General features: G+C 32.3%; 1 pseudogene; it reads left to right on the plus strand.

Annotated features, from left to right (window-relative positions):
• The first annotated feature begins 947 nt into the window (after positions 1 to 947).
• LOC125814539 (zinc finger protein ZAT10-like) lies at positions 948 to 1,914 on the plus strand (annotated as a pseudogene).
• The last annotated feature ends 6,851 nt before the right edge of the window (positions 1,915 to 8,765 follow it).

Consider the following 8,765-nt stretch of genomic DNA (forward strand, 5'->3'; position numbering starts at 1 on the left):
TATATTAAAACCAAATGTCATAATGATGATGGTATATTACCTTACATATGAACATACATAAATTAAAATGAGTGCATTAATAAATTATTTGGTGTAATTGGTGGTGTAAAAAACTACAAGTTTGACGATCTATGGTATATAATTAGAACCTCGCAAAATAAAAATATGGTACATATTTTAGTGTATTTTAAGTATGTGAATTGGTGTAAAAAATAATATGAAAAATATTTCCAACATTTATTGATGATAACCTGATAAAATCATAAATTTTAAGAATTGGTTTAAGGGTATGTAATCTTTGACTGTTTTATTTTAAGTTTATTAAATGGTTAACATATTGATAAAATACTTTGGTGTTTCTTTGACTGTTTTTTTTAAAATCATTAAATGGTTAAATTTTTGGTAAAATACTTTGATATTTCAATAAATGGCTTATGACTACACTCTTGGTTAACACTGAAACCAAAAAAAAAAAACACTATGCTAAAGAAAAAATTGATTTACATATGAAAGAAAAAAAGTACCAAACTGGGTAAACACATTGGTATGTATACCAACCTGCAACTTTGAAAGAAATCCAAGCGATCATATAAAAGCATTTAATATAATTTTTCAATAATGAGAAAACCCAATTGGGAAAAAGGACGAATTTACCCCCGAACTTTGATAGATGGTACGTCTATGCCCTCCGTTATACTTTGGGTCCATCTCAGCCCCTGCCGTCCAATTATCGGTACACACATGCCCCTCTCACTAACGGCCCCCTCATCCTATACACGTGTTTTAATACTAATCAACTACCCATTTGATCATTATTTTTAACCCATAAACTAACAACCCGCCCCATAAACCCATACCCACCCGATTCCCTCTAAAATATTCAATTAAAAGACCCAAATCTTCCAGGTCTCATTATAAACGAATAATTCAATCAAATTGATATTGAGATGGCCCTTGAAGCTTTGAATTCTCCAACTTGTACGTCAAATTCGCAGACGTTTCAATTTGAGAGCAAAGGTCAGTAGCAACTTCGGTACCTTGAGAATTGGACTAAAGGGAAGAGATCTAAGAGGCCACGGAGTATGGATCGCCAGCCGACTGAAGAGGGATATTTGGCGCTTTGTTTGATTATGCTTGCACGGACGATGGCTCTGTTAATCAGGTACTATCTCTACCATCGCCGGTGATAGTGATGAAAATCCACGCGCCGTCGGAGAAGATGGAGGAGAAGATGTTGTATAAGTGTTTGGTTTATGGTAAGGGATTTGAATCTTATCAAGCTTTAGGAGGACATAAAGCTAGTCATCGGAAACTCGTCTCCGGTGGCGGCGGAGGAGATGATCAGTCGACTACCTCTACTACTACTAATGCTACCGGAACTACTAGCTCCGGTAACGGTAACGACTGTGGAAGACTCACGAGTGTTCGATTTGCCACAAGTGTTTTCCTACTGGACAAGCTTTGGGAGGACACAAACGGTGTCACTACGACGACGGTAACGCTAATAGTAGCGTTAGCACTAGTGTCGGAGTTACGATGTCGGAGGGCGTGGGGTCTACAATCAGCCACCGTGATTTTGACTTGAACATTTTGGCGTTGCCGGAATTCTGTCCTGGATTTGGTTCCGGCGAGGATGAGGTAGAGAGTCCACATTCGGCGAAGAAATCTCGACTATCTCTACCTCCAAAATTTGAATTATTCCACTCAATTCTCATTTTTCAACTCTCAAATTTTTTGTGTTTTTGATTTTGTAGTGATTGAATTGAAAATTGACAGGGAGAAATGAATAGAGTTGGTGTAGAATTAATGGAGATTGAAAAAGAAGTAACGGAAAAAATGAAAGATGGTAATGATGAAGTGAAGAGAATTCTTCCATGGACTAAACAAATTACAGTAGGAGGAATTGTGAGATAGGAATGAGACCCGGAAGATTTGGGTCTTTTAATTGAATATTTTAGAGGGAATCGGGTGGGTATGGGTTTATGGGGCGGGTTGTTAGTTTATGGGTTAAAAATAATGATCAAACGGGTAGTTGATTAGGATTAAAACACGTGTATAGGATGAGGGGGCCGTTAGTGAGAGGGGCATGTGTGTACCGATAATTGGACGGCAGGGGCTGAGATGGACCCAAAGTATAACGGAGGGCATAGACGTACCATTTATCAAAGTTCGGGGGTAAATTCGTCCTTTTTCCCAACCCAATTTATACTAAACTCATACATGTACAAACCAAACTCACACTATAAATTTATCACAATATTTAATCAAAAAAACAACCAAATAAATGCAAAATCACAGAATAAAGACAATATCCAACGAACTAAATACCATAAACGCAACTAAAGTACTATCCAAAATTACAAAAAAAATTCAAAAGCAAAAAACATTCATGAAATTCTGTCTTAAGAAATGACACATTTTACTCCTTGACCCTCCGATTTGACTGACGACCTTGGTTAGAAGCTTCATCTTCACTAACAGATTCAGTATCAATTTTCATCTTTCCATATTCCCACAGTAATGCTCCAAATCTCAACGGAAGATTTTCAGCATTTAAACCCGACATAGATACGTTCCTATCTCCACGACACACATATTCAGCAAAAGCACAGGTATACAGACCACAATCCCTATAAATATTACCCAATCAACATAATTAGTACAATACATAGTGTAATCAACAACAAAAAAACCACATTATACTTACGTTGAATTGTCGCATTGTTGTGGGATGTTTTCACGATTACCATATACCAACGGATCACCAACTGGCCTTCCAGCATAATGCACATCTGTATTCCAGTCAATGTCTTTCCTTAAAGCATAATAATCAGTAGCAACTAGGAACAAAGGTATCATTCTAGATATTTTTTGAACCAAACTTGTTACTGCATTGGTATGTTTAACCCCATACCATTTAAAGAATCATAAATATATAAACACCTTTTTCTGATGAAAAAACAACCAGAAACCAGTAGAATGCAGCACTACTATTGACTGAAATGCATACATGATCAACATCCACCCATGGAATATTAGCAAGAATCCTATCACCTCTTATATATTGTGCAACCTCATGATGTATACTAATCAGACTTTCATCTTTGCCATTGGCCTCCCACGCATCATAAATTTGAACAACCCAACTGATGAAAAAAGGGTCAGTAGTAGTAACTCTTGCACTATTATCAGGACCATACTTGCAAAACTTGCGAAGATAATACATTATCACATCAACATGCTGCATATCAAGTTTTATTAGTTAGCACCAAACAATAAAATAATACCACAACTTGATTGAAAGAATTACCATTATCTGATTATTACCTATTAGACTATATTTAAAATTATATGTTTGTGTCATTGTAACAATTAAACTATAATTAGGAGTCTATGTTTCTGTCAGTAGATGATTTTCCTAACATACATACCAAAAACAACTGTCCCCATAGAACTAAATCACAGATTTCAGTGACTACAATGAAGCCAATTTTACTTACCAATCACTAAAAATCACAACAAAAAAAAAAATACCAAATCTTACTTTAATATAGAGTTACACCATAAAAAATTACCAAATCACTCCAAGGCTGCCCTGGATAAGCCAAAGGGTGAAACCAATCCATCAAATCCACCCTACCAACACCAGACTCAAAAGGAGGATCGATTGGATTTGAAGCAGCAGTGAAGAAACTGGTTTTCCTATAAAACAAAATGAGTAGTTATAGCATATAAAGTGAATGAACAAATGGTAAAATACAATTACACAACAATACATACTTTCCACGTTTCTTGGATAATTTGCTATCAACCCATTTATTAAATTGAAGGATAACTTCACTGTACATATCAAACCCCTTGTAATTTACAAAAGGATGCCTCCATAAACAGTACTTCACTGTGTTCACCGATGTGCCACCTGATTCACTTAAGTTTGTGTATGGTGATTGGGCATACTTTCCTGGAATCTTCGTACGAACATGCTGAACTGGTGAGATAAATGTGTTTTCACCCTCAATAACACCAAACTGATTGAACTTTGTTTTTCCAGCTTTAGCAACTTCCAAAGGTGTGACACAAATATTTTCAGATTCAACATCTACCAATGATGACACGTATGTTTGTCCAATTTCAAGAGCAACCAACTGTGATTCACGCATATTGGGCATAACAAAGTCATCCAATGTAGGAGTTTTTCTATTTATTTCAAAATCAACAGATACACCACCTATTAAGATATACAAACATCATTTATGTATCTATATTTTATGAAATCTTAAACACAAATCAGAAATGAACTAAAAATAGTTATAAAAAATAAATTTAAGCTAACAAAAAAGAACTTACAATTGGTATCAATAACATGATTACGAAACGAAGATGGTGTCTGGACACCATCTTTATCTCCACAATCTTGCAAATGTTCATTTTGAACATCAACATTTCCTTTACTTTGATCCTCAACAACAACCTTAATGTTCTCAATAAAAATAAAATTTTGAGTCATTCAACTATTACAATAAGACAACAATATAGCTAATTACGGATATATAATCAACAAGAATATTAATAATATTTAAAATCAACACAAAGTATCCACATTAACATTTATAATAATCTTGATCTAAAAATTAGTTTATAAGTAAATAATAAGTCCATATATTAATAAGTAGACTAACCCGTTCACCACCTAAATCTTTGTTGGTTGAAACATCATTATAAAGAGATTTCAACTCTTGAATGATATATTTGAATGATGAATCCATAAAAGCCTCCATTTCAACAAACTTAGCATCTACATTTTTTTCAAGCTTTTCCAACTCATTACGAACCTAACAAAAATTAAAATGACATTAATGTTTCTTCAACCAAAATTCTGACAGAAAGTAAATAAAATTTATTATCATACCTTCACAACTTCTTGAGCAATTTTCTGCAAATCTTTATTAAATGACAAACTCGGATCACTTCCAACCTTTTGTGCAGAACTATGAGGCAAATCTTTAACATTCTGTCGAACGACAGAATGAGTCTGTAAATTCTGATTTTGCCTTACATATCTATCACGTTTACTCTTCTTATTGAATGGCATATCAATCAAAACAGTAAGATTTTCCGACTCAATGATATGAAGCTCCTCATCCATGAACACAAGATCTTCAAATGTATACTAACGCAATAATAATAAATTTTTAATATACACTACTCATAAAAAAAATTAATAAATAATAACAAAAGAACTTCTATTACCTGATTGCCGTATTTTTTGAACATTCCTTTCTGGAGATGGTCAAAATATATCTTGTTTTTGGATATATCCCAATTGAATATTCTAGGCGTTCGATTGGATTTACGAATTGCAATTGAACCATCAACTTTGTTACAACATTCATAAAACCAAATTTGCAATGCGAGAGGAAATCCTTCAAACTTCACATAATCCGGATCTTTTGCCATTTGACTCGATATAGAATGACGAAGATTAAAAAAGGAGAGATTGCCCCAGGGGTACGTAATGTACTGTCCCGACTCAACACATAAGAAGTGATCTTTTGGAATATGTGACAATTGTGGTGGAGATGACAAAATGAATGTGCTAATGAAATAAATCATAGACATATTATAAAAGTCTTCTTCCTGAATCAACCCATCTTCTTTAAACACTCTTATGAAATCAGCTTTCAAAACCTTATCAACAGCATTTGGAAAGTAACGAGAAAGTAACTTAGATGTACTATTCTGATCATGATCAAAAACCATACACCCACCACACTTAAAACCAATAATTACCAAAAATTCTCTAAGCCCAAAATGCAGTTCTTTACCATTTATGTCAAACACAAACATGTCATCCCGATTGTTAGCTAAATGATGAACAAGACATCTAATAATCTGAGGTTGGACTTTCAATTGGGACAAGCCTAATAGATAACCAAAAGGAGACTCTTTAAACAAATGAACACTACCAATTTTTTCAAGTAACTTTGTTATATCAACAAAAACGTTGACATTTACATAAGAACACCAACGCGATTGTTTCTTCTTGATCTAAAAAAAAAATATTAAAAATCAATAAATTATAATAGTCATAAAATGCAAAATTTATAATATAAGCAAAGAAATATTTGCATCAAAAATTACATTACTATAAAACGACGGTAAAAACATACCTTTAGTGGTACTTGTGATGCCTTTTTCCTTTTATTATTAACAAACCTAGTCCATTTTTTACTTAAACCATTCATGCCTTTGCTCACCGAACCCCCATCAACATTCTAGGGCATAAAAAATTAATTAATGTTACAAATCTTTCTATTCAGAATAAGATTCAACACTTGCATGTCAAAAAAAAAAATCATCAAATAAATAAATACCTTTGAATACTGATCATTATTTACTCTTAATCTTTTAGAGAGGGGGATATCATCCTCAAAATTGCTGTTATGTGGATAATGATCCTCTACCAATTTTTTTTACCCTTCGATTTTGTATCAGCCCCATAATCATCTTTTTGTTGAACTTTGTAAGATGATGAAGAATTGATAACAATAAACTCATTAGATCTACCAGATGGTCTTGAACTGATCGACGGGCTATCAACGATTACCATAGATTTGTTAAGTCTAGGACTTTTATGTGGAGCCTTTTCCATCGAACAATAGCAATTTTTTAGATTAGTTGTTTTGTGAAACGTTTCTGTGAGAGAAGATTAAAGGTTAAGAAATTTGAAAAAGAAAGAGAAGATTAAAGGTTGTATACTTTAAAATCCGTCAGGTTAAGAAAGTTGAAGAAGAATATGGAAGGAAACCCTTTTGACTTCCCAAAATATTTTCAAGATTTTATTGAAACTATCACTCAACATTGAAAAGTACACCCTTTCTTGGTAAAAAATATTGCTTTATCAGAACAAAAGTAAAAACTAATTAGGATCCCAAAGACTTCCACTATGCCTAAAAAACGGGAAAAAAAAGGTAATGAACGTGTGAATTTGGAACTGATTAGGAGAGAGAATATTTGATAAATATTAATATCCTAATTATACTCCCTATAAAAGGCACGAATTACTAAAAGTATGAGAGAGAAAATCTTTAAAATAAAATTGAATTAAATACAAAAATTAAATGTTTTGTTATGTATGTAATTTAAAAACTTAGTTTGTAATTAAATATAAGTATATTGATATTTTGTTAATAAAAGACTTAAGTAGTATATTTCTGTAATTTTTCCTTTATTTTTTTATGTACCATTTAAACACAAAATACTAATTTTATGATTTCTTTATTTCTATATATGCTCTTCAAGTGCAATTTTGCATTTTAGAAATTGTCGTTCATCCGTTAGTTATTGTAAAAAATTCAAATTGACGGATGATCATTGATTTTTTTTTTAAATAACAATTTCTTTTTGAGAGTTTCCCTGTATTTTTGTGTAAAATATAACAGATGAAAATGCGTCGATTTTCTTTCTTAAGAAAATCAATGACAACCCAACGAAGTCTATCGAGTTTCAACATTTTTTTACGGTGTTATTAATTAGTAATGAACATGAGTTTTTTTTACTTGTATTTAGTTGAATGAAAAATTAGAAAGCTGGTATTTGAGTTAGTCCAAATAGATTAGATGTGAAAAAAAAATATGTGGTGTTATTTAATTTAGTTAATTATTTTAAAAAGAAAATCAACACACTTTTGTCGATTATTTTTCACACAATAATGAACAAAAACTTTAAAAAAAATTGATGTTCATCCTTTATTTATTTTTTTAATAAAAAGATATGACGTTGATTTTTTAAAATGAAAAAGTGGAAATGAAGAACATAAATAAAAATAAAGAAACTTGTCATTAAAAAAACAACATAAAAAGTTTCTTCATTTTTATTTATGTTCTTAATTCCCACTTTTTCATTTTAAAAATCAATGTCATATCTAATCTATTTGGACTAACTCAAATACCAGCTTTCTAATTTTTCATTCAACTAAATACATGTAAAAAAAAACGCATGTTCATTGCTAATTAATAACACTATAAAAAAATATTGAAACTCGATAGACTTCGTTGAGTTGTTATTGATTTTCTTAAGAAAGAAAATCGATGCACTTTCATCAGTTATTTTTCACGCAAAAATGCAGGGAAACTCTCAAAAAGCAATTGTTATTTTTTAAAAAAATAATCAATGATCATCCGTCAATTTGAATTTTTTACAATAACTAGGGGCTTTGAATTAAGGTGACATTAAGGTGTCAAAATAAAGGGGCGGTGACATAAGTCTTAATTATTGAGTGTAGGTGACAATTATGTGATTAATGATTAAGGATTGTGGAGTTGCCCTCAAGTTTATAAGTTGGCAGTTTGGTCCATTGAATTAAATGAGGGGTAAAAGGATAAATGACTAAAACCTAATTTAACCAATTTTGGTGGGAACCAAAATTGGAGGGATGTCACCAGCTGTACCAAAAGGGGGGGAATAAAACATTTTCCCCCCTGTATTCCTCTTCTTATTCTTCTTCTGCTATGTTCTTGCTTGGTTGCTTGCCTTTCTTCTTCCCGTTCTCTTCATCTTCTTCAGGTTAATACCTCAGATGGTCACTCAACTATCCACTTTTGCCTCAGAAAGTCACTCAACTTTTAATTTTCACTAAAAAGTCACCATGTGAGTGACTTTCTGAGGAAATACTGGATAATTGAGTAACCATCTGAGATATTAACCCCATCTTCTTCTTCTTGTTTTCATACATTGTTGGTCTTGACTGCTAGTCCTTCTTGAGC

This window comes from Solanum verrucosum, unplaced genomic scaffold (genome assembly GCF_900185275.1).
Source record: "Solanum verrucosum unplaced genomic scaffold, falcon-dt-bn FXZP01000268.1, whole genome shotgun sequence".
Taxonomy (NCBI): domain Eukaryota; kingdom Viridiplantae; phylum Streptophyta; class Magnoliopsida; order Solanales; family Solanaceae; genus Solanum; species Solanum verrucosum.